The sequence below is a fragment of the Scophthalmus maximus genome, chromosome 4, assembly GCF_022379125.1.
Source record: "Scophthalmus maximus strain ysfricsl-2021 chromosome 4, ASM2237912v1, whole genome shotgun sequence".
Lineage (NCBI taxonomy): Eukaryota > Metazoa > Chordata > Actinopteri > Pleuronectiformes > Scophthalmidae > Scophthalmus > Scophthalmus maximus.
This window is the reverse complement of record NC_061518.1, coordinates 25,350,304-25,376,960: the sequence shown is the minus strand read 5'-3', so window position 1 is coordinate 25,376,960 and position 26,657 is coordinate 25,350,304. Positions and strand designations below refer to the sequence as shown.

At 42.9% G+C, this 26,657-nt stretch overlaps 1 protein-coding gene across 5 annotated transcripts in view; it reads left to right on the top strand.

Moving 5' to 3' along the window:
* znf536 (zinc finger protein 536) overlaps window positions 1–26,657 on the top strand; it is a 224,190-nt gene that overhangs the window by 67,853 nt on the left and 129,680 nt on the right. For all 5 annotated transcript variants that reach the window (XM_047331628.1, XM_035628683.2, XM_047331630.1 and 2 more), the window contains one exon: window positions 19,279–19,378. The gene's annotated coding sequence lies outside the window, so the exon portion shown is untranslated. The remainder of the gene's footprint in view (window positions 1–19,278; window positions 19,379–26,657) is intronic.

The window sequence follows — 26,657 nt, the reverse complement described above, 5'->3', positions numbered from 1 at the left end:
TGGCCTCGACGCTTGACAGTGATGCCCTCAAGTCTCAGAGAAAACTCTGTAACTGGAGAACAATTGCTTCTGTCTGTCTTGAGTAACTGGATCACCACGCCGTCCTCCCTGCCCCACAGGGGGGCACACACACACACACACACACAGACAGACACACACACACACACACACACACACACACACACACACGTCCTACATTCATTTTGTAGACTTACTCTAACCATGCCCATAATATGCTTTTTGGGTTTTACCGTTTCCTTTAGTGTGTAATGTCAAAGGTCAGCTAAGTTGCGAAGGCCAAGGGACTCCCACGACAAAAAAAGAATGATATTAATAAATTATGTTCTGACAAGGTGCGTGGCAAAGTGAGTCCTTCTCTCGCATAGAAAACTGCACTTCCTAAGAGCCTGAAGACACCCTGTTTAAATTCCTGGCCTTTTATTATTTTCCGTAAAGCGCCAACGTAACACACGTGCCCGCACTAACGCCATTGTTGCCGTGATTACAGCTGTGCTTACAGCTGATCACAAAGCGTCTGGTTAAGGGCCATGACATTTTTGACACGCGCTCTAAGCGGCTGACCAATCACAGAACACTGGGCCAACTGGCTCTTTGGGAGGAGGGCCAAGAGCTAAAATGGAGCGTTTCAGACCGAGGATAAAAAAGAGACGCTGCAGCAGCGAAGGCTTTGAGACATATAATGCTTTTTCCAAATGTAAAGCCATTCTTGTAGACCCCTAAATTAATATTATGGCCTAAATATGGGCACTGCTCGTTCAACCCTTACCCATACTCTAACCTTAACATAAACCTAACTTTACCTTGGCCTTAAACATGTCTTCACCCTAAAATGTAATGGTTTACATCATGGCCACTGGACTTTAAACACACGCACACACACACTCGTACATATTCTTTCACTGAGACACAGGCAGACACTACAGGCTGGAGAGGGCCAGAAATATAACCTCACACATAGAAATCAACCAGAATGCACAAGTGTGTATGACAAGAGGTGTGTTTGCGTGGGGGTGTGTGCGTTCTCCTCCAGTCGTCGGTGGGGCGTGGTGGCGGCAGCCTAGGTAAATGGATCTTATTTAGCAGCGCGTCAACACGTGTAAGGGGGCTTACGGCTCATTACTCTGGGCCCCGATCCTCTCTGCTCACCCACTGATGGATGGCAAGGGCAGCTGGGAGGAGGTGCAGGTGGGGGGGCGGGAGAAGGAGAGCAGGGTGGACATCAGCCCCAGCCACCTTCCTGCCTCCCTCCCTCTCTCCCTCTTTGCCCTCTTGCTTTTACGCCTTCTCTCCTGACTTTCCCGCATCTACTTTCTTATTCTTGCTTTGGATGTAATTTTCTTACAATAAATGACTACATTTCCCTTTTCTATATGCAACTCACGCACGCACTCACTGAAGAGTAAATAACTACCAGTTCATGTAAGTGTTTCCATCTGCAGATCTAAACATGCATGTGGGTCTTGGGCTGGGAAAAATCTTGCACATACTGTAAAAAAACTATCATTATTATTATTATTATTTTTAACTGATTTACCTTCCGTCTGTTTTATTGATCTGAAGCATGACAGCGCTTCCCCCGCCTATAATTTATTTAATTTATCACCAGACACTAGCTGTCTTAGTACAACTGTTCCGATTATTCTGACAGTTAAACCAAATCAGTGAGCAGAATGTAAAAAAGTAAAGAGTACCACGATGTAAATAGGGCACGATCACTCGTTTTGGCACAGTAGGATAAGTGTAACAATGAATGGATTTCATTCAGCTGCTTCACTTGCTGCAGTCACATAATGTCACATTGTCACGACTTGCTCGCACGCCTGAATACAACAGAGCCATCATTAATGTTACAACTACGACTCTACCCTGCTTACATTTACCTCCAGAGGTGGTCTGTCCAATCGGACTACAATCCATCCACAATGCATCTTCTCAGGTGCATGTGCACCTGTGGTCCACCTCCATCTTATTTCATTCCGATCAGCAAAAAAAAGGGGTATATGTCAAGTTAAAGTGTCCGCTGTGAAAAGGGCCCATTAATACATGCTCGTGTGGTTTAACAGTCAGTTATATGCATGGTCTTCTACTTTCAAACTCCCCACTCAGTTCCAAACCAGTCTTCTCTTTGTGGTGAACTTTTAAACCCTTACATTAGCTCCCTGACACTTAATTGTTACCAGCACACAAACCTGCGCTGTAATCATCTGAGCCATGACATATAGCCGCCACCACACACACACACACACACACACACATGCACACACACACACGCACACACACACACACACACACACACACTGTATACTACTTCCAAAAAGCACTCAGTCAAGTCCCGCTCTCTTAGCCTCGTAGAGCATTCCTCTCATTCATGGAAGCAGGGCCCTCCTAGTGAAGCGCTTAATTGGCTGCAGATTGCTCTTTAACCTCAAGGTTACACCACACACACACACACACACACACACACACACACACACACACGCACAAACACAGCATGCACAAATAGACAGAAGCAAACACACACGCACGCATGCACACACACACATACACACTCACAATTTGTGCAGGCTGTTAACGTCTTGAGGGAAATGGAGTGTGGTTTTTACAACTCATTGGGGAGGTCAAAGGTCAGCAGATTTGTAACACACAATCCCTAAGGATCTGTCAGTCAAGGCTAAGATGCCATGATGACTACCGCACACACACACACACACACACACACACACACACACACATATACACACACTCTGTCACCTCTGCTTGTGTCTGCTTTTCAGTTTTTTCCTTAAGTCTCGGCACATATCGGAGAGTTTTTTCTTTTTGAGGAAGTCTGGTCAAACACACGGGACTGGATCAGATGCAGCCTACACGACTGTAGACTTGGTTCGGTCGCTTTTGGTCTTGCCAGTCACCTCTGTGCGTTTGGCCCAAATGGAGCGTCTCAGTCCCAGAGCTATCCATTTTAGCCCCGTGCCCACCCTGGCTGGCTGAGACAGTTCAGTCCTTGAGTCTGCTGCCCATGATATGTGTGACTGCCTGCCTGTTCCACTGGGACAACCCGTACTCCTCCACAAAACAGACGCTCTGACTGTCATTGAGATTAGACTCCAGACAAAGAGGCCTCTTTTATCTTATCGGTGTTAAGAGAATTTGGAATCGACAAATGCAGATCGTCGGCTTTGCACATGCAGAGGAGATTTATGACATATGTCATTTAAAATGTAATTTAGATATTGTATTTGTTTTTGCGTGCGGGTATGCGTGGGTGTGTTCTCTCTCTACTCCCTATTGTTTATGATACATGGTGAATATTTTTTCTGCATGATTCACTCTCCTCTCCAAAAAAAGAATTAAGGTCTGTGTGTTTCTCTCCAAAATTGGCTTCTACTCTCTTATCCCAGTGCATGAAGGAACTGACTGTTAATATGGTCGTTGCTTTTTGGTGGAGAAAGAATAAGCGGGGTTGATTGAAAGAAAGAAAGAAGGGAGAAAAAAGAAGACTGCACATAAGTGAAAGTGAACTTTATCGTCATTCAGACCATGCGTCAAGGAGCGCACAGCGGGACAAAACTGCGTTCCAAATGATTGGCAGAGGTGAGACGAACTCAGACACGACAAATAGTGCACAACATTATCCTGAATTTAAGACAAGTAGACGGTGGCATCAAACAACTCATTGGGATTTATTATTAGAAGGATTCAGGTGGGAATTAAATTATTTTACTGAAAACCCCCCCCCACTATTTACATCACATTTAATGAGTGATAGTTTGTAAATAAAATATTATATTTTTTAATGAAGGAACAAAGGAACATAGTAGTGACTCACTAATGCTAGCTCCTATTGTACAGACTTATGAAAGATTAAGCTACTGTTGCAACAGGGGCAGATCATATTACAGACACCATTTTGTTATTTCTTCCTGCAATCTTTCATATCTCCACCAGTTGTTTACCAGATATATTCCAAACAGGATGATACTGATGTGTGTGTGTGTGTGTGTGTGTGTGTGTGTGTGCGCGTTGCACGTATGTGTGTGTGTGCGTGCGCAGCCAGGGTGGCATGCTCAGAGTTAATGCCACAAATTGTTGTTAGATGCAGGTCTCCCTCTGCCATGGGTTTTGGACAGGAAGACAACGTGATTGGCTTTGTTCAGTCTTCCTGGCAGCCGACACCAGCTGACATCTGTTCCCTCCTAACCACTCAGACTTATCTCCATCAGGGAACACGCGTGCCCACACACACACACACACACACACACACACACGCACATGCACACGCACATGCACACGCAGGCAGGCACACAAGAGAACAGACACATGCACATACTGATTCACACACTCATACACACACGTATGCACACAATCACACTTATGCTCTTGAGGGACAAAATAGGGGCACACACACCATGCACACACACACACACACCCTCTCACTTTTACACACGTATGCTGATTTTAAAAGTTCAGAAAAAACAAACAAGTGCATTCATATTTGTCAAATGAAAAAAAATTATGACAGAAACAACAAAAGTCAGACCAAAAAACGTAATATCCTCATTTTCTAAACACACACACACACACACACACACACACACACACACACACAATACTGTACAGTACATATATCTATCATGATGTCTGCCTTCTCATATTTACAAAATGTTATTGAAATTATTAAGAAAAACATGGGCTTGGGTTTTTTAAATGAGGGGGAAAGGCGAATGATTTGCTTATGCATTCAGGGCTGATTGTGGTGGCAGTGCAAATCTTATTGCATTGGTAATTTATATTATTGGCGGCTGAGTCCCTGGAACGGAGGCCTGGGCGTATATCTTAGACATGTGGAATCTGAAGGCAGAGTGGCACAAACACTCTCCGGGTAGACGGATAAAGAATTTCAGTCAGTTTTGCCTCTCTTAAGCAAATAACCGTCTGCAAAACTGGCCAGTGTATAAGAGACTGCCTTTCTTTTCCTCTGAGATGAGAGGAAGAAAAAAGGACGAAAAAAAAGAGAAGACGAAAGAGAAGGGCGGGTGGAGAAAAAAGGACAGAGGTCTGCAGAGTGAGAGGGGGGAGGCTGTTTGAAATTAGCCCTCCACTCCAGGGTCCTGGGAAATGAACGTGACATGTCCAGATTTTGTGTTTTTGTTGCAATTACAAGAAAACACCAGATGAATTCTTTGCGAGCCATGTGTGCTGCATTGTGTATGCGTCAGTGTGTATGTGTGCGTGAGGTGGATGTGTACACATATGGATGTGTGTGCTTGTGTGTGTGAGCAGGTGGCGGGCATATTTGAAGATGACAGTAGGGGTCTGACCCATGCCAGGCCCAATAAAGCAGCCTTGTGATGGAGCTTATGTGACACACTATCCCTAGGGCGCTGAGGTCTTTCTCTCCTCACACACGTGCACAGCACACAAACTCGCACAGACACACGAGCGCGCACACACACACACACACACACACAGCGCCTCACTTCCCTAGCGGTGCTCTCCGTCAGATAGCGAAAGCTGCACTCATTGCTGCGGGTGCGTGCGAGGTCTGTGTGTGGTCTAATGACGACACAGTGTACAGTCAGCACTAGTGCTAACGCTATTGATCCAAGTTGTCACCTCTGCGTTTTATACACCAACTCATATTTCCAGTTGTAGCAGCCACCCACATCTGTTTTGAAATGTTTTGAATGCTGCTCGCGCTTGTAAAGCTGAGGTGAATGCTGTGCGTCACACTTAACTAGAAAACCACAGCAGAATACACAAAAGGCTCACATGCACAGTCAAACTATAATGAAATTTGAAAAACGCCTCCTTTGAAAAGTTGAAGCGGACTCAAAGTATTGGTTTGCTGTTCATAAATCATGCAGCTAAATCATTTGACTGAGAGAGTACTTCGTAAATATGTAGCATTTCCTTTATTACTCAGTGATAATATTAGATGGTGAGAGTCGGCGTCACCTGTTTTTAATCGCGGTAACCTCACGCTAATCTTTTCCAATCTGCTGCCCTTTAAACGGTCAAAAATACTTTTGTCATTATACTTTTATCAGTGTTAAAAGCTTAAACTGTTTATTACCTAAACTACTTTGCGACCCTTGTTCGTAGAACTGAAATAGGTTTAGGAATGGGCCTCCTTTAAGTACTGTCTGTGAACACAACCGCAAGGCTAACATGATGAAGTCAGAATGGTGGCATCGCAGATCTGCTTGACAGTAATGCTGTGAGGCAGGCACAACTGTCGCTGAGACGGAGGAGAAAACAGTTCCGATGTTACCTGTCAAACAGACAAAAATCCATCTCATCTGACGACTCGTACGCTCTCTCTGGTGCGCTGCCTCTGTTGTGCCGAGACTGAAGCACCTTTACTGAAATTCACCAGGCAAGGACAGAGCAATGTGATGTTGTCAGTGTGTGTGGCTACAATAGGAAGAGGGACCTTGACACTTTCAGATGCAAAACTCAAGCTGCCTTTTTATTCTATTTAACAAAAAAATAAAAGCAGAACACATACACAAAAACCTGCAACGCTGCCTTCGAAAACAGTTGATCAGTGTTCTGTTCGACAGACTGAGGCACTGGGTAGAAATGGCTCTCTTCATAACTGCTAAACAGGAGGTTCTGTGTCTCCATTAATAACCACGTGTCTTCTTTGGTCCTGTCAAATCTGGTGTTCCTCAGGGTTCAGTTTTGGGACCGATTTTATTTTCTGGTGCACAGTGTCCTTGTTGTGCCGATGACACACAGATGCACCTTCCTGCTATTGCCACTGATCCTGGCGTGCTGGCCTCACTACATGACTGCCCGCTTGATGCCGCAAACTGGATGTCTCAAAATGTTCTGCAGCTTAACTGCAGCAATATAAATCACTGTAATTGGCTCCCACCACATAGCAAAACAAATCATGCCATTTGATGAAAATGAGACGTGACACTCGGACTAAAACAATTGATACTTTTTGAAACTGTTGTAGCCACCACATTTTTTGAAGGTCTATATGACAATTTATGCCAGGAAGGAACAAAAGAGAAGAGCCAGACCAGGAAGAGAGACACGAGCAATCAGGTGCCAATCTGGGATTTGAGCATCAACGCGGTTTGAATGAGCCACTTTTCTAATCACAGCAAATATAAATCTCAGATCTAGATATACATCTGTCTATGTTGAAATGCATAATGCTACATTCATATATATATATATATATATACTAATTTTAAAGAATGGCTGTGATGTTACCCTGAATATGAAAAAATACAAATAAGACACTCAGCTTTGTATTATTTTTCATTTCTTTGTTTTCTTTCCCCTTTGCTTTGTTTTTCTAATGAATGAAAGCATTCATTGTGAGTTAAAGGAGAAACTAAAACACGGAGACACAGTTAGGTAGTTTTGAACTCCAGTCTTTTTTGATAGCTGCATAAAACGCCCCCACTGCAGATTTAAAATCATTAACGTCTGTCAAGAGAATCTTTTTTACAGTCCCCCCCGTCCCTTTGATTAATTACCCTTAATGTATTGTTGTTCAGTAGCTGGTCAGCCTTGTACGCCTTATTCAAATACAAGGTTTACATTTTCATATTACACGGAAACTTGTACAAAAGCACAATTTGATCTCAGGCTCATTTCACATAAAAGCGTCCAGAGAGGATTACACGTTTACAATCGTACATTGTGAAGTCTGAAAAAAGCTCAACGTGATCAAGTAGAAAAGTCTGTCTGTCTTTCTCCAGCTCAAAGAAGTGTCCAGCAGCTTGTAGCACAAAAGGCCATCTACACATGTCATTCAAGGGAAGCTGTGGAGTCTGGCCAGGCATCACCGTTAAAAGGAGCGAGAGGGGGGGAGAGTGAATGAGCCATGCTGTACAGTGATTTGCCATTTAAAATTGGCTCTCAATGGTAGATGGTGGCTGGCAAGGTTTTTTTTTTCTTCTTCTTTTTCTTTTTTTAAAAACACAATCTGGCCTGTGGTCAGGGCGTTGCATCGCTAATGACAGAAAGCCAGAGTGGTGTGGGAGCACAGCAGCGCTTGGGGGCTACGAGGCCGGTATATACGCAAATATGTTCACAAACAGATCTCCGATAGATGATGATTCGTGGTAACCGATCATAGTCGGTTACCACGAAACATCATCATTGTCGGTAGCTTTTTATTGTAAGTGCTTATTTCCGCAAGTGCTAAAGCTCCTTGCTCTCTTACATACAACAAGACGGCCCTCACTGGGAGCTATACATTACAAGCGCTGTACCCAGATGGAAAAATACATTTTCGAAAACCAAGATCTTATCCAAGAGGGATCTGTGGACACACAGTCCGCTACAGACCAGAGGACAATTAAACACAATTTAAAAACCAACAAGTTTGACATTTTAATTAAACATCAAAAACGTTGTTGAATTAGTGATTACACGACTCAAGTAAGGAACATTCAATTTAAAGAAATACAACAACATGAGTCTGACAATATGGCCCTGGCTTAGGAACTGAACGGTAATGACTCGGCTGACGATATGAAACAATTGGTGTCAAATGAAAACGCTGTCGAGTAACAGTGGTCTCCTGTGTCTGTTGTTGGCCCCGACAATGTTTGTCTCCAGACGTGGCTGCCCTGTTACAGCATCATGCTCTCTCCTCCCTTGGCATCTGGAGGGCTTTGTGTAATGAACGTAAACATACTGTATGTTCGTCTTTCTCAGGGATTTACCAATATAGTCACTGCTGTTCGCATGACACTCTCACCAGTGTCTGTCCTAGAAATCGAGATTCAAAATAATTCAAAATTTTCCTGCCAATGATTATGACGTACCATGTGATCATGCTGGAGAGGGATGACAGGAAGTTGCTTGAATATCTTTCCATATAAGTCACATCCACACACCCACAGCCATATTAATTGAATGGGGTCCTACCAAGCCTGTTTAGAATGTACCGCTTGACTTGCATACCAGGTTGGTTTTCGGTTACTAAAAGTAATTCAACCTATGACCTCTTGCTGGGAGTTGAGTGTCATGTTCAAGGGTGCTATAAGGTGGTGTTTGTTGAGGGAAAGTGTTCTTCCCTAAATTTCCCCACCCACTTTTCACAGTGTTTCAGATTGGAGAATCAAATCAGCAACCTTTCACTAAACCTCTTGTCTAATCTCCAGTTTACACCCCCCCCCCCCCCCCCCACACTGCAGGGGAGGGACGCTCAGGCAGGCAGAACAGGGCCCAGATGCCCAGCTATGGATACGTTTTTTTTTTTTGTTTGATAGAGCTTCATCCACCACCACCACCACCACTACCTCACCCCCATCCCTTCTCATTCCCGATGCCTTCTCCATAAACAATGAAAAGTTAATGAAGAGGTAACTTAATGATGTAATGAATATGGCAGAGCCCAAGGTCAAAGCTGGCTACAGTCTGGAGCTGCATGGGCACAGGACGGGGCCAGGTGATAACACATGGTTTTATTTGCCTCCCTCTCGCTCTCTCTCTCACACACACACACACACACACACACACACACACACACACACACACACAGAAACATGGTTACAGTGTGCATGTAGATCCAAATAATATTTGTCAACTGGAATTGAGAGAACAATCCCTTGTTTGAATTGTCTGCAGAAATACTCTTTGTTGTTCACATCTGCGCATCTGTATCTTGTATCTGTGTGTGTGTGTGTGTGTGTGTGTGGGAATGGAAGGATAAGGAAGTTTGGGTAATAAGCTGTGGCTAGCTGTACAGCTGTGTGTTTGTGGGTTTTGCATTCTTTGTGTGTGTGTGTGTGTGTGTGTGTGTGTGTGTGTGTGTTTGGCAGTACAGGGACTGATTTTGGAGCTGGTGATTAAAAATTGAAAAGGTTTGAATGACACAGTAGAGGATTTGGCATTGCCAGGTACGATCAATAGAACTCTGGTGAATGGCCACTACCCGTACAGTACTTGTTGGGCTGGAGGGCACTTGATGCGTGTACATTATGACTGTAAATAAACAGTAAACCAATTACACTCGTAAAAAAAATCCTCGCAGTGATTTCCCCTCGAGTTTCTTTTACACCAGTTGGAAAAAAAATCTGGAGTCAGTAGTGTGTAAGTCACGGTCTGACAGTGGCCTTGTCTTGAGTCTAACAGTGGAGAGCACTTCCACTGGGAGTAAAGAAGAAGGTCCGTATATAGGAGAAGGACGGACGATGAGAAAGGAGCGAGAGCATCAGAGTTCATGGTGTGCGGCTTACCCAGCAGCTAGGTGCTCTCCATCTTCGATCTGTTTGGCCTCCGCTGGGCTAAAGAAGTGTCTGCGTCTCACTTTATCCCCCTATAGCCTCTCACACCACAACATACAGGAGAGGGGAGGAGGAGACTGAGAGAGCACTGAGGAGGTGAGGGACAGGGAGAGAGAGAGAGGGCGAGGGAACATAACGGATTACGAATAAGATTGTCAGGCTAGTTTACTATATTGTATATAGGCTTTATAATGGTTGATAACTCATTTATCATCCTAGTGGCACGAAGTCTTAAATATGTCTTTTGGCCGGTGTAAAATTGTGTTTCTTTTCCAAAAATGCATCCCTCCATTCATAAGAAAAAACTGTTTAACTAAAACATAAATGGTCGGGGGCCTTAATGTAGGTACGTTTAAACGTCGTAGGTACATTTAAAGCATGAACATACAGCTACAGTGTACGTCCTCTCAGAATCATGAGGATATCACCTCTCCGTTGGCCATGAAAGGTCTTGTCTCCTCTGTGTGTATGTATTTTCACAGTCATGCAATGTTTGGGATGAGATCCTTTGTCTTTCAAAATTTGAACTCTTCAAGAGAAAAAGAAAAAGTGGTAGTCCTGGTAGAGTCTTAATGGCATAAAAAGGTAGTTCCCTATTTCACTATAGCTCCGTCAGGAATTAATCATTTATACTTAAACATGAATGCAATGCAAATGAAGTATTTTTTTTTTCTTCTTTGCAAGCTGCTCGGTCCACTGCTGTAGAAAAACAGCCAAGTATCTTTTCTTCCCAAGAACCTGATTTGGGATTTGCTTTGGAAAGTTGATATCAAGACGTTAAAGGTCATATTTTATGTTACCGAGTCTTGTTTTTATTCAGTGTCAGTGTGCGACTACTCCTCTGTACATTTTGCGAGTGAGCACACTTCAGTTTCATGCTGCCCTCCGCGGTGAAATCATTCCACTGCGTCGCGTCGTGCCTGTTCTCTGGGTGAAGATTTCTGCGGCAGGTAGAGGCGGCTGCGGACCTGCACTTTGGTGAAGTCTGAGTGAGACCGTAGAGAGCTAAATCTGATTTGTCTGACAAAATTCTTAGTCGGGGTTTGAATATTATATACAGTATCACATTGGTTTCATTCTCATTTCAAAAAAACCCTAATGTAGCTTGAACGTGGTTTTTGAGATGCATTTTATGCCTTGTGTGTATCTCTCAGCGACGATAAGATAAACATGTGCTTTGTCATCTGGTTTCAATATAAATTTGTCTTCAGTCCAGCGTCCAACTCTGCAGTTGCAGTCACACACAAAGGAAGAACAAGGCCAATCAGAAGTGCAGGAATGTGCAGAAACGTAGCAGCTAATTCACTGACAGCTTCCAAGCAATCTGGCCATCCACTTCCAGAGTAAGTTTCTTCATAGGAAAATGGTAAATATTGTCAAACCACAAGGGGCCGCGGTCACATGTTCACTTCACACGGGATCTGCTCTAGAAATAGGCGGTTGCAAAAAAACCCGCAAAAGAAACGCAACAGCACGCTCAACATGTGGCGTTTGATAGGACACTCACATTGCACAGTTTGATCTTCTAAGTTCCATTGTTAGCCTGCGAGAAACACCTGTGTGTGTGGAGTGCTGTGTTAACTCCGGGTAATTTTGACGACGTGTAAACACGCAATCTCCCCATCAGATTCCATTAAACTCGGCAAGAACACAAACACACACACACACACACACACACTCCAAAAAGAAGCCCCCGAGCAGCGGCATTAAACAAGTGCTCTCATTTGGACATAAATAGTGTGATCGTACTCTCGTAAATCATGCTGAGATTGTACATTTGGCCAGGGCAAGGGCTTCAGGTTCGCACAGACCTTCTGTAAACAGGTTCTCCTCCAGCCTCTCACAGCTTCAGCGTGAGTCAGTGGATGTGTGAGACTCTTGTGTTTGTGTGTGCACATGTGTGTATGTAAGGTTACCAGGCTTGATCCATTTTAAAAAGGGTCTCGCTGTAATCAAAAACAATAACCGCTCAAAGCGTAAACTCTTCCAAAGCCCCCCCCCCCCCCCCCCCCCCCCCCGCCTGCACACTCCCCTTGAAGTATGAAATAATATTCTGTGTGTGGGCCCTGGCCGAATGCTGAGAACGCAAACATTTCACAATAAAGTTGTTTAAATGAAGGCCTTGGCATAGATGGCTGGGAGATAAAGGACATGCTGCGTTAATTACAAGCGCCCGTTAAAATAAACCGCCGGTATAAAATATGACTCTCTCCGTCTCCCTCATTCTTCTGGGATTTGAACCTATAAAATGTCACAGAGGTGCGTTCCTCACATGTGCTGTTTGGAGAGCAAACACAACAGCAGCTCCTCTGGTCGGCGATTGGGAAAGACTGATACACAGACGGGCAAAAAAGAAGGGAGAAGGTGGGGAAGGGGGCAAGAAAAAAACAACACACACAAAAGAAAAAAAACAGAGCTCTACAATCAACAAAGAAGGCAGTGTTTACTCTGCATTTAAAGACTTATGAATTCTTCTCGCCCCCGCCTTGCCTGTGCGTGGCATTAACTGAAAGGGAAAACAGCCCAGTTAAGCACCCGGTTTATTATTCTTCAAACTCTTGTCTGAAAAGTAATATGCTTTAAAGTCACAGTAAATGTGCTGGTGCTCTGCCCCCTATATCTGTTTCAGCCTTTCCCTTACGGAGCGCTGTGTGTGTGTGTGTGTGTGTGTGTGTGTGTGTGTGTGTGTGTGTGTGTGTGTGTGTGCGTGTGTGTTTAAGTGAGTAAAGTTACATCGCAAAGAGAGGCAGGGTGGATGGATTATTTTTCCTGAAGGATGGACTTAAGTTTCTGCTCTCTGCTGCTGGGTGGCCCACTCCTCTTTAGCCATGTTAACATAAGAATGGAGTGGTGGCCACGGGGTGAGAGAGGGGAAGGAGGGGCCGGGTCGCCGGGTAGCCGGTTTAAATTATTCTGCGCCTCCGCTGCTGCATAGCAGGAGCTGTTGTTATCCACTTAGAACATCAGACAAATTGTTCCTTCTCCCTCTCTCCTCTCTCCATCTCTCAGCCCTGTGGGCGTCTTTATTCTGGGCCCTTTGTGCCACTGTTATGTTATAACGCCTGTCCGGGGCCAGGATTGCACCATATTCCCTCCGATTGCATTTTTTTAAGTCACGACAACTTGTGTTGCTTTGAAATCAGGTCCCATTACTTAACCCCTTCAAACACAAAAGCCGGAATTGTATTTATTTATTTTTTTTCCGTACTTGTTTGGCAGGATGACGTGTTTTATCGCAGACTGAGCTAAACTAATCAAGCCCCCGTCATCGTGAACGACTCGGAACACCTCAGAAATCTAAATATCAAAATGTTAACTCCAGCTCACCGCGGGCTGTCATCCAAGCACAGTGACGAGCGCGGTGACGCTCGCAGGCCCAGATGAGGAAGGCAGTTATGAGGAGATGTTTGTATACATTCAGCATGTGCCTTGGAAAGCTGCACTGGTGGTTGAGCACAGCTTAAAGACATCTGGATGCGATGAAATGCCATTTGTCTAAACAATCAAGAGTCTTACCAGAGCCACCCAAAGTGTGCTGTGCTTTTAGCGCATACTTGTGCAATGTGCTTCAACAGAAACTGTTATTGACAAATATTTCATTGCGACAGCCTCATGAGATCTCAATTTTTTTTAAACTTTTTTTTTCTTTTTCTTAAACCTCATTCCAGCTTCTCCTCTGTGAACATAAAGCGTTCGCGACGGGTGTGTTCTTGAGGATGGATGACATGCAGTCAAGTTCGTTTAAAAGAAGGCGGTGGGGCGTGGGGGGGATGATGAGAGACAGAACCATTGATTATCAGTTGAACTGACACAAATCAGTGAGATTTGAGGAGAAATATGTAAAAACAATGCTCATTCTTATGGAACAATTTTTTTTTTTTCTAGCCGCTCATATTTTGTGGTTGACCGCCAGTCATCACTGCATCAAAGCAGAATTTAAATGAACTTGTCTCGCAAAAGGCACAATATCAACATGTGAGGATGGATTTTCTGTGTGAAAGACACGGAATCACAAGACAGACACCCCGACTGAGAATGAGCCATCATGTGTCAAGAAAAATGCCACACCTATAGATTTATTACCCCCTTAATTCCATTTCAACAAATGGTCAAATGGCAGTCGTGGCAGCTATAGTGCTCTGACTATGCCAGTGTGTGTGTGCGTGTGCGTGTGTGTGTGTGTGTGTGTGTGTGTGCGTGTGTGTGTGTGTGTGTGTGTGCGTGTGTGTGTGTGTGTGTGTGTGTGTGTGTGTGTGTGTGTGTGTGTGTGTGTGTGTGTGTGTGTGTGTGTGTGTGTGTGTGTTTGTGTGCTGGTAGTGAAGGGGGCAGACAGACATGACTTGGATAATAAGCGTCATGGAATCTAATCAGATTTCTAAGAGGAATTGATTGTTGTGAGGCAGCCGGTGCAGGAGTGGGGTTGACAATAAGCTGAAATTTAAGTGTTAATTTTTATGCTAATCCTCTGGCATCTCTGTGTGATGCAATTTGGTCCAGCAGCCCCCTCGACTTTGCGCCGCGGATATGAAATTGTCCCGTGCACAGAGAAAATGTCAGCTTGCCAGACCCTGAAAGCTTGTAATTTATTAGGTATGTTTCTATTAGTATGTGTCACAGTTGTTAGAGAGCCACATGCGCAGGCAGGCAGCCCACACCGCCTCATTCTCTCCCTCCCTTCCTCTCACTTTCCCTTTATCTCACTCTTTCTGTCCCTATACCCCAACTTGCCTCATCCTCCTTTTTTCCAGCGTCTTCTCCAAGCATTACAGACCCCTTCTTTAACACACGTGCACAAGTATGCTCGCGCGCACGCACACACACACCCACACACACACACACACACACACACACACACACACACACACACACACACACACACACACACTCACTCACACACCATGCTTGTTCTTAAGATGGTCTCGGCTCACTGGCTGCTACACTGGGGCCTTAATGTATTATCATATATCGGGTGGTCCTTGCCCCCTGGACAAAAGGCTATTTAATACAATTTAATGACATTCCCAAAGATTGGCGGCGGCGGCGGCGGCGGCAGCATTGGCGGTGGTGGGGGGGAGAAGAATTAAGAAAAAAGAAAAAAGAAAGAAAGGCAAAGGCCCAGATGAAAATAGCATCTGTGTTTTTCATGGCTCACCCATGCAAACATTGCAGTGTAAAATGTGTGACTTTCCCTCCTCTTTCTCTGTCGCTCTCTCTATCTGTGTCGCTGGCAGCAGAACGGAATCTAGTTGTGCGGCTTGATAAAGGTACAGATGAATAGACTTTCAAAATCACCTTCTATCTGGGCCTTGGCAGGCTGCCCGAGGTATCAAATAGTGAATGCAAAACTCCTTTCGCTCTTCACTTTGGAAAAATTAGTCAGAGATAATATATATGATAGTATTTTTTCAGCATTCAGCATATTTGCATTCTGTCCATAAAATTTTTCATTGTAACTGCCTTTCCTTTGCAATATTCAAATTACATTCCAATTGGACAGGGGATTCACAGGATATCACTTTGTGCATGTACTGGACATGATACAAAAGATTAAAGTCTGATTCGCTTATAATGTGCAAAACACATGTTTTTTCAAACAGGATCTGGGGCCCGACTTAAAAAAAAGAAATGCATTGCCACCATTTTACATTTCAAAATTAAATCATCATGATTTGTAAACATTTTCAATGAAATTTTTAAAATGCTCACAATGAAAGTGTGAATGTGTTTTCATGGGTTTCAATAGAGGTTGCTCATTTGACATCACGACAGACTCAAACACAAAAAAATGATCGTTTTCATTTTCACATTTAAAATTTGTAATTTTATTTCAAATGTATAAACACACTACTGTAAAACCGAATACAATTGGTGGTCTCTTGTACTCTCTTCGTACATGTGAATGGGTGTTAAAAGGTTGTGGGATTAATGTTAATAAAATAAAGCCACAATGAAACAATTAAATTCATGAGTGATTGGGTGAATACACACTGAGGACCTCACAAAGTGCAGGCTGTCCCTGCTTGTATTTCTCACTCTTTCCATAACTGTACCCCCCATTTTTAGAGAAACACACTTACGCTGTTTCACTCACAGTAATAAATTAATATTTGTGATACACGATTCTTGACTAAATGTAAAAATGTTGTCGTGCACCAACAGCATTGCTAGCGAATAATCAGAACACCTCACTGTCGCCCACCCCGACCCCAACCCTGCCTCCTAGAAATTATGTTTCTCTACGACTAAACTGAAACAGAAAATACCTTTTGTATGGAAAGTAATCACTGGCCTGATTATGTTCAGAGGGAATTTATTTTTGAATGAAAAAGAGCTACTTTTATTAACAGCAGCTGCGTTTCCTGGAGGTGGTTTGAGTGGATGGGCCTGGAGTTTGCATCCACAGTCCTCTCTGTGGTCATATGTTTAGGCCACAAAAGAAAAATATTATTTAATAATTAATAATTTTCTGAGTTAAACCGGACAATGTACTGTGAGTACCTGTAGACAACCATAAAAAGTGTTATAATGCTGCAGGCACTACAAGTACATTGTAATATAATGATCATTTTGCAAGACAGATTCGCGACTCACTAAAAACATACGTTAATAACATATCCTCATTATGTTACTAGACAGTTTAATTTGTGTGCAATTACGTTTCCTCCAAAACATTTTTGGAAATATTTCACCATGAGGAGACCAAGGTTCTGGGATCTGTATTAGTCATTAAATACTACTGCTGTTACCACCAGTGACCACACATGTCACCAAATTAAACAAAACTTATTAATGATAACGTTAACAAAAAATAAAAAAAACAAATATTTGTCAGCCATGTGATACGCTGGCGCCCTGTCCAGGGTGTGCCCCCTTCTCCCACTCAATGTCTTCTGGGTTTGGCTCCAGCCCCCCATGGTCGACATAGATTAATTGGTATAGCCAATGAATGAAAAATGAAATTCATGTTATGAAAACGAGGGATTAAATATCATACACAGTAACATATTATATTGTTTTGTCTTTTTTACTGTACATACACATTTGAATATCATTACTGGGGTGACTCTAATATTAACAAATTTATTTTTGTAGTTTAGTATGGAATAATATCTACATTTTATTACTCGTCAAGTGCTATTAAGTAAAATACGATATATCTAAAGAAGCCACTAATCAGAGCAGTCAAATGAATGTAGTGAAATAAAAAGTACAACAGTTCCCTCATATTGCAGTAAGATAAAAACAAAATACTGAACTATGATGATTTAAAACTGTTCTCAAATGACACTGTTGGCGTACTAAGAAGTGGTGAACAGTTTTTGGCAGAGATGTCATCAGTGAGGGATACAAATTTGATACTCTTCTTATCTATTTTGACTCAATATCCTTCTTTATGTTTAAACACTGCTAACATCGCCGTGCTCCTTGCTCTTGCACTGACTGGTACTAGAAAGCCAGTCAACGCCGCGCTCAGTGGGCCCAGAAAACACAGTGAAAGGTTTGGATGCAATTCACATATAGGTCAATTAAATGCAACAACATCTGCTCTCTCCCTACCATTTGCATATAGCATTCATATGTTAATGATGTCCCTTGTTTTTTTTTTTCCTCTTCACATGTGTGTATGTGCATATGTGTTTATGTGCGCTATTTGTTTCTCTCTCAGTGTGTATATATTTTTTTTCTGTACTTCCTCCCCTCCTCCCAGTCTCTTTGTATCACCAAACAAAAAGAGATGCAGAAAATTTGGATTCATACTTCCCTTTAAAAACAAAACACAGATACGCCCGTCCTATTTTCACTTCCTCTCGCCTGACGATTAAAGGGGAGGTTAGACGAGTGCCACAGTTGTGCCATTGCTGTGCCCCTGATTTTGACAAGAAGCCCCTTTAACAGCAGAGGAGGCAAGGCCCTATCTCTTCTCCAAGCAGCTTAATGCTTTATAAATCAATGATGACACAGATGGACGAGCGATAATCTATTTAGAATGCCTCACAGCAAATATTGTTGTGCAGATGATTAGACAGACAGTTATTTTAACTCAGACCCCTAAACCCAATCTCCCGCTTCTCATGATGCTCCTCAGATTTATTGTAGTAATTTGGGATTTGATATTTTCGTTATATGAAATGAAATAAATTTGGCAAAAAGGAGACGTTCAAAATGGTAGTAATTAAAAGTGGTATCAAGATGTGGCAGGGGGGCGTGCATGTGTGTGTGTGTGTGTGTATGTGTGTGTGTGTGTGTTTGGGCAGCTTGAGGGACAAAAGACATGAGGTGATGCTGGTGTCTGTGCCAAAGCCATAATAATAAGGCATGTTTCTTTAAAGAAGGGGGAGACAGACCTTTAGCAGAATTATATCTCCATGGTGTGTGTGTGTGTGTGTGTGTGTGTGTGTGTGTGTGTGTGTAGACAGTCTAGTGACACAAGGGGGGGTTAATGGCAATCCAGGATCTCTGCCCCTTTTCATGGTCGATGGGTCTCAATTTGGCGTGCCGGGGTGGAGAGGAGGAGGAGAAAGGGAAGAAGAGGAGGAGGAGAAAAGAGCTGTGGAGGAGTGCAAAAATGAAGTGGAGGTTGTCAGACGTGGCAGCTGCTCGGAGGCCCTGATAAATATAAGCCCTTATTGATCGGTTGAAAATGAAAGATCCCCGAGTGGCGTGCAGTATTTAGCTTCTTGTCTGCCTCACGTCAGCGGTGGCCTTGCCTTGGAGGGATAGATTTTCAGCTGTGCCTCCGGGCACCACAGCGAGCCAGCTTTGATTTCATCTTTAACCTTTTTCTGGCTGCATTCCCTTGACCTCTGCAGTGTCGCTTGCTGAATTTGTTAGATTTTCATTTCAACATTGACCCCCTGCCCCACCTCATCTTCTTCTTCCTCCCCACACGTCACTGTCTGATTCTTCCTGTCCGCCTTCCTCCTTGCCTCTTCAGGTCTGTATTTCATTATCACCTCAGTGTCTAATCTTTCCCCTCCCCTGTTTCTCTTCCTAGGGGGCCATTCCTGTAAGCAGTAGTCAGTCAGGAGTGACGGTGAGAGGCCAGTTGATCCTGACAGGCAGGTTGGACTCCATTATGCAGTTGGGGTGTTAAGGTAAGCTCACGCACAATTCATTCCTTAACCCGCAGCAAAATGTTCTCGACTTGAAGGTTTTTCACATTTTCCCAAACCCCGTATGATATTTGCTTCTCACACTGTAAGGATAAAAGAACAAGACACATACACATGCAGAAATGCACACAAACACTCACACACTCCAACTGTTCGTCATTCACTCATCATTTAGTCTTATCCCCAAAGGCACTCCGTCTTAAACCAAAACACACACACACACAGACAGTCACACAGCTACAGTACACTGCTTGCTATGTGCACAGACAGAACTTGTAACAATCTGGATTGTGATAATCTATGATAATCATCCACCACATGCCACCTAAAAATGCACATGGGTGGCATTCAACACCCACGTTGGCACATTGCTTCCACGCATCATGCCTCCCTCTCCTGCTCTCTCCAATGTCACTACCTCCAGCGTCAATGTCACTACTTTGTTCCTTATTTCTTTTTTATGTACGAGGAGGCTTGCACTATAACACAGCGCGGAGGGGGGAAACGGAACGAATCTTGAACAATTTATGTTTGGCATTAGTGTAATTGAATCCCACTCATATATCAAAGAAAGAAAGTTGCGAGGTGTGGGTGATATAAATGCAAGCTAGGGATCCATGAAAACACGGATCTGTCCCTCCCCTTTTCCCCGTCTTCTGAACAATGTCTCCCATCTCTTTTTTTTATTCTCTCCCTGACTCCCCTCCTTTAGCTAGATGGATGATAAATTCCCAGCCAGAGAGCCAGCAACAGCTGTTGGCAGACAGGCCTGATATGAGAATAGCAGCATAGGATGAGCAGGCATTAAAAATTAATATGCTATTTAGCCTAGGTGTATTTTAGGTATTTGACATTTTCATGTCCGGGACAGACAAAATTTATTCATAGTACAGAAAAAAAATAATAAAATAAAAATAGGTAGGGAGAAGGAGGGGACATGGATAGGGGGATGCAGGGAACACTAAGTGGGGTGGAAGGTGGAGGGTTGGATTGGCAACACCTTACATGTAGGTAGAATATGAGACGGCTGTTGGGAATGATCACACCACACGGATGGAAACTATATTTTATCTATTAATGGAAGGTCCACCTGAAAGAAGAGTGTATGTACGTGTACATTAACCAGCCTAACACTTAAATGTTGTAGATATGTTGATACAATCAACAAACCTGAGTTGTCCCCTTTTGTAAAATCAGTACTTGTACAACTTCTAATACACTTAAAACAACCTCTATTTACAGTAGCTTAAACGTCCACTCTTGACCTTGGAAACAGCCGTGAACCAAGAAGTTGTCATCAAGAGGTCTGCTGGTGTTTGGTTTCTGAAGCGTCCAGACATATTTCCATACCTTCCTAGAGACGCTCAGTTGTCATGGAAATGGGTTTAGGTGTTATCATGTGATGTAGAATGTAATTTAGTCACTTGATAATAGGTAGTTACATGGGAGAGATCTTAACCCCTGTCCACCCTTGAACAGAGAGAGAGTGGTTATAAGGCTGCCCATTATCATGCTTTAATAGGCCATACTTGGTTATGTGTTGGTAAAGTAAGTGGGTCCTGTGATGAGTATTTCATATCAAACCTTCATTTACAAGCATGTGGCTCTGACAAAAGACACTTGGCTCACACTCACCTTTTTTAAGCAACAGTCATTACAGTCACATGGTTTCTTTTTAAGGGTGAAGTAAGAGTATCTGGAGAAAGTGTTCCCATTTGAATCCAAAAGAAAATGACAAATACTTCCCTCTCTTTACTGTTCCTTGGGTAGATCCAAACCCAAAATTCATCGACATTGCCAAGGCAACTACACATTGGCAGGTTCCAGTCTCTTACACAAACAAAGCCTTGGTATCCTCTCATATCTAAAGCAAAACACGTCTTTTAACATGAAACATCATCAAATAAACAACATTCACAAAACTACAGTTTGTATCTAAGCTAACAAGGAAGGTAACATTAGCTTGGCATAAAATTTCCAAGTATGCATCAATCCCATAATATCCACAGTGCTAGCAAACAAGTTTGTTTTCTATAAAACCCCTCCCATCTTATATGAACAAATACCATGATATAGAGCAAACAGCCAGATAGTGAATGGTCGCTACAATTTCTGATGCAAAGCTAACATGCAGAGAGACTGTTTCCCAGAGCCATTGTACAATAGAGATGACAGGTTTGGTTTAAGATCTTTTAAGTCGTTTGGAAACTACGATAGAACACTGACATTTCAATACCAAAAAGAAGACACCATGTAAACACTGTGTTTGGGTTCATATTGGACTCCTAACAAGTCATCATAATGGTTGTTAAAGTCTTTATATCTGTCAAAGAACAAAGAGCATTACACCAAGCCAAAATTTGGAGGTTTGGATTGGTTTGTTGACAAAATGAAAAAAAAAAAAAAAAAGCTTAAAATGAAAGATAATGTAGAAGTGGAATACCAATATATTGTACAGAAAAAAGTACTCAAAAATATCAACTTTACATTCTGTTAAATCATAAACTTAAAGTAGTAGAAGTAATATACACGTCCACTCCAAAATACACCACACAGGAAGAAATGTAGTACATTTTATTAGTTGATGAAACCATGCTTTTTTTATAGTGCATGTATTTTGGTCTTGAATCTGTGTCTGCCACGATTAAGAATCCCCTCTACGGATACTGAGCCACTCTGCAGTCAAGCAGAAGATCAGCGGAGGTCCAGGCTCTAAAGGTACAAGTCCCATGCTGAGCCATGCTAGGACCTCTGTTTCTTTATCACTCTCTCTCTGTCTCTCTCCCTGTGTCTGTCTCTCCCGCTCTCTCCCTCCTTGGTGATTAATGGCTAATGCTGCTCGAGTACATCTCTATATCCCTCCTCATCCCTCCCTCGCTAATCGTTGTGAAATCTTAGACATGGCCTGGATTTGGCCTCCTGGAGAAAAAAAGGGGGATTGAATTGGATTGTAGAAGGAGACAATTTCCACCTCCCACTGCATCCATATATTCTGTTTGTTGGTTTGTTTGTTTTTTTAAACTTTTTTTTTTTTGTTTTACTTCCCCATATTCTTACGTTTTTACTCTTTTTTCACCAAGAGAAAGATTTAGGTCAGTCTGGTAGGGTAGAGGCATTTTCATCCTCTTTACTTTATCTGGGTACAATACAACTCTATTACGGTTTATGACACTTCAGAAAACAATTTTCTATAAATCCCAATTCATGTCATGTCTAGGTGGAGCAGCGTGTAATGGGGTAGATAGTGAAATGTTTTCTTGTGAAAATGGACAACAACAATTCACATTTCATTCAAACTAAACTCTGACATCACATGATGGAATGAAAAATATACAGCTGGGCTCTTTATGAGTTTGAGACAGATGCCATAGACGGATCTAGGGTATAAAGGTTAAAAAAATAATATGAAAACACTCACCTGACATCAGTGATATCATACATCACAAACTTGTCATACTGAACACATTCTCAGTCCAATAATATATTATTCAAATCTAATAGTTTTAATATAATTCCAACATATACCTTGCATCTTAATTTAAAAACAGACTTGTCGTCAAACTTCTTCACATGAGCAACTGGTATAGCTTGGGGGATTACACTGCTGACTCAGAAGGTCAGGGTTCGATTCCAGGTCATCGCCTCGATGAATGTAAGTCGCGTTGGAAAGAAGTCAGCAAGATGAAAATAAAGTAGCACAAATAACAACACATTCATTACACTTTTAAAAGATTTTTTTATTGGAATCCAACCTGTGATGTAAATGTGAATAATTAAATAATAATTAAAAAAAACTTTTAATGGGAATTTGTATTCCTGTTTTTTAAAATTTGTTTTCATAGGGTTCACGCTCACAACTTGCCAACTGTCCTTTTAAGATGAACTCAAGATGCAAACTTATTTGCCATTTTGTTTCCCCCACTAAATAGAGAAGGAATGAATGGCCAACGTGAGGGGAAGCTGTGATGAAACCATGTTTTGACAATCTATCCAAACTATACCCTTCATGTACAGTCAAATTTAAGGCGTTTAGCATAATAACTTCACTCAAAGCCCACTTAGCAGAACCCTGTCTCGGTTCAAGGATAGTCATTGTTGGGGTGAATGCGATTGGCTTCATGGCAAGTTTGTCAAACTGCTGTTTCCAAGGTCAATAATGAATTGTCACTCTCAGGTATAAACATCTGTATATCAAAGGTACATAGCTACTGTAAAATACACAGTATATCCAAGAATTCCTTGAAAACGGGAGTCGATGAACAGATTAGATGGCTTACAGGACTAAAATGTGGTGTAATCACAATCACAGTGAAAGAATCACAACAGTGCAACGTTAGTATCACTTCTCATTGTCTTTATTTATCCATCTGGTTTAGCAATTACCCGTCTTCCACCTCTTTCCTGTCGCACCTTTCATTTCTCTCTTTTTCACCTCGTTGTCTCCTAATTATTTTTTATTTCCGTCAATTTCTTCCACTTTCATCCTCCCTCTCGCCGTTGCCTCTCCATCCCCACGGCTCCCACACTCTGCCGAAACTTCCCGTCGCCGTACAGCACAGCGCTGTACATACGCCGATTGTTATTACCTTGGGGAGCGTTTAGCAGCTCCGTGTTTAACACCATAACCTCCGCTACATCAGCAGTGGCAATGGAGAGAAATACCTGGGAGGTGGAAACCTGAGACGGCGAGCGTTCCACTGATCACTACGATAGAAATGCAGAGAGCTAGAGAGAGAGAGAGAGAGAGCGAGCATGTGACAAGACGGCTTGATTTCAACCTATTGGATGATCAATGATTCTTAAGGGGAGGGCTAATTTCTTGAGATATGTCTCACTACAAAGTAAATAGAAATCAAAGCTCTGAGACAAAAGCACTATATGAAAGAAACTATCTTAACAACTCCTTCATTGCTTCTCTTTTTTTCCCTCTGTGCGTCGCATTGATTTCACATAACTGGTGTTAAGTGAAACTATTTACGAAACAATGGATCCACTTGACTTTTTGTCTGGGTTTGTGTCCCGGTGTAGTCAAATGAAGCCTCTAATAAAGCTATCTTTGGTAGTATTTCTGTTTTAAATTTTCATGAATCATGTGATTCAGATTTTCCTTGATATCAAGACAATTGAGGCTTCAAGCCCACCCCCCTCCCGTGAGGTGTTTGTTATAGTTTGTGTTGTGTGGTTTTTCAAAGTTTTGCAATTGCCAATGTGCGTTTGACTCTGCAGCCTCTTGGCAGATCACTATCACTCACTGTCATTCAGAAACCACCACCCTCCTCCGACTTAGGGACAGATAACAGGACAACTACCAAAGGAGTCAAAATCGAGTCATGTCCATGTCCATCAATGTGCTGTGATGAGAGTGCACCGCTGCAGAAGTGCATGCACGGGGACCAAACCCTGACAGAAGCTCAGGGAGAGATGGGAAAGGACTGTTACATGCTTACAAAGAGAGAAAAAAAGACAAGTGTGCAGGGGGATTGGGCTGTGAACGCACACACACACACACACACACACACACACACACACACACATACACATTCAGCCGTTCAGGGAGGTTCTCTGTCCGTCCCATCATCCTCCCAGGATATCAAGTTGTAATTGATATATGGGCTCGGCTGTCTCCCCCCTCCTCACTCACTCACATACGTGTGTGTGTGTGTGTGTGTGTGTGTGTGTGTGTGTTTAGGTCGACTTATCTAGATTTCACCCGTGATTCTTCCTATTGCCCACTAACCAGTCATTTCCCCGAGCGGGATGGACAGAGATGGATGAGCCGGAGAAAAAAAAAAGAGGGTTAAAAAAGAGGTCCATCATTCCTCAAAAGGCCTAATGTGTTATCAAAGTAACTTCCAGCGTATTAGCAACAAGAAGCCCCAACCCCCTCATATCCTCTGTCCCCCCTCCACCACCACCTCCTTCTCCTCCTTTGTGGCGTGGCTCGCTTGCCTCGGCGAGCTTCCTGAATTAAACTGCCGGCTTCCTGTTCTTTTATATGCACGGCCACATCTGGGGCGCCCGCTCGCAGGGCCCCGCCGCTTAATAACAATCACCTTCCCTTTCACTCGGCCCTGATTGTTTCTAATTCGCCCTGACAGATAGTAGCTGACAAGCCGCCCGCACCTCCCTCCCTCCGTGACCCGAGCTCACTCAGCACACTTATAAGGCCTGTCATTTTTAATATTTGATTTTCACTTCGTAAAAGTTATGTGTTTTAGAGCTGCCACAGCCACCACGGCCAACCCCACCCACCCCCGTCTTCTCCCCCAGTTGTATGATGAAATCAGTATTTAACTGAAACCACGTCGAGCGGCCATTCCTCTCATCCCTCTCCTTTCAATTCATCCCTTTTTCAAGCCTCCTGCTCTCCGTCTCTTCTCCCTCCTCTTTCATTAAGCGTCCCTCTTTCTTTATCTCCTTCTGCCATCATCATTTCCAACTACTCTTGTCTTTTTGTCTCTTTCACTCAATATCTTCCTCTCTCTTATTTTTTGGTTTTAAGACAAGGCAGAGAATGTAGTGGGATTGCACGGACTCATATGTAAGCCCCTGTCGAACCCACACTGAGCCACCTTTGCAGCCACACTCACCCAGGCGTATATAGGACAAAGCCACACGGTTAAGAACAGAGCTGTGTGTATTGACAAATACCCGGCGTCCACATCCATTCGTCAGACACGCAGCTTACTGGCTTCCAGCTTTATTTGCTTTCCATTGATTCCCATTATAGGTATATGGAGCCATGTAAAATGCATATCAGGTAGACTGATCATTAAATGAAAGGATAGATTCATCGACAGCTTGATGGATGACATTTTGCCGAGCGATCCCTACAGACCTTCAATAAAAACACAATTTGGAGCTTAAGACAAAGGAGAAAAGAGGCGTGAAGGCATTTATGATGGAGAAGGAGAGAAGGCAATGATTAGCGGATGGATTTACAAATGGATGGCGGTACACGAAAACCCGTCTTCTCTATCCCCGTGCATTAACACAACATTGACACAATCTTACAAAACACCCACCCAATTTTTCTTATATCATATTGTCTAGTGTTGGAATGATATTCAAGTGGTATCACCGAAAGCTAGCAGAGCTGAACAATGCGCAGTCATTTGTAGCTTGTATTTCTCTATTGTGTTTTGTCCTTTAAGATCACCATTTGGCATTTGCAATAGCTTTTATTTGAGATATGAAAATAGAAGGGGCGCGTGGTTTTGAATCTGGTGGAGAATCAAACCACCGTATGCCACAGTGGAGG